Source organism: Haliaeetus leucocephalus, unplaced genomic scaffold, assembly GCF_000737465.1.
Source record: "Haliaeetus leucocephalus isolate CR32 unplaced genomic scaffold, Haliaeetus_leucocephalus-4.0 Scaffold339, whole genome shotgun sequence".
NCBI classification, from domain to species: domain Eukaryota; kingdom Metazoa; phylum Chordata; class Aves; order Accipitriformes; family Accipitridae; genus Haliaeetus; species Haliaeetus leucocephalus.
Genome location: NW_010972775.1, coordinates 2,956,781 through 2,957,937, shown reverse-complemented (window position 1 = coordinate 2,957,937; position 1,157 = coordinate 2,956,781).

Sequence of the window (1,157 nt, the reverse complement as noted above, 5' to 3'; positions counted from 1 at the left end):
CTGCCAGGAAGATGCTTCATCTGGATAAATCATCTTAGCTACTTTACAGACAAAACCTTTTCAGCCAGTGTGAAACTAGATTAAGAGCTCTAACTAGTCAAAACGACCAAATAGAATATCCACAAGTATTTCCTGCTCTGCCACACCACTGGAATCAAACTGTCTAGATGAGGCTGTAAGTCAAACGAAAGTCACATTGAATTAAATGCATCTAATTTGTAACAAAGGTAGTTGTTCAGCTGGCAATTTTATACAAGTTTAAGAAAACTTTCTAACTATAGAACCTAATTATTGGAATTCCATAAAGTCTTGGCTCCTAAAACACCTTCGTGTTCTCTCCTTCCTGCCCATATATCTTGTGTATTATTTTTTCCCCAAATATCTGAGAATAAAGTGCTTTAGCAGACATTGGACAGCCTTTTAGCCATGACAAGCAAGGGGAAAGACTCTGGAGCCCCACATTAAGTGATTAAGGAAGAATGAAAGCCAAGCTCTACAAAATAAAATGGCAAAGACCTAAAGTAAACAGAAATTATGTTCTCTGACAAGGAACCCCTATTAAATTCGAGGTCAGGGATCCACCAGGCAATGCTCCTCTTCCTCCTTGCGCTCACCTAAGAGCAGCCCGGCTACTCTGTGTTAGGTATCAGCTGCCTGGTAAGTAACTAACCACTACCACCTATTTACATGGTTTCACTTGCTGTCCCAATGCAAATCCCAGCCTTTCTAGTCCAGTCTCAACTTCACCCTCAATAAAAACAGGCAAACAGACTGACCTACCTAAAAGTCCAAAACAACCTTCAAGAGAAAAGGAAGCACCGAAAGCCTGAAAGGAGGATGGAATGTAGCTACAGACATATACGCTAACACGTAAAGCCTTTTATGTCAGGAATTCGCAGTAATAACAGAGCGACGACAGAGCCCCGACAGGGAGAGAGCATCCACCTGGCACCTACGGTGGCTTTCTCGTCGTGAAATTCCTAGAAGGTTTCGGCTCCGAAGCCGCCCTGCGCTCCCCGGCAGGCTCAGGCACAATCTGTTTAGCGCAGGATCACGTCGCAAAACTTCCAGCCGAGATGTAGGCAGAAGAAAGCTCCCTTTGCCGCCGCGGGGCCCGGGGGCTGTCGGCGGCGGCCCGGGGGCCCAACGCCGCGGCT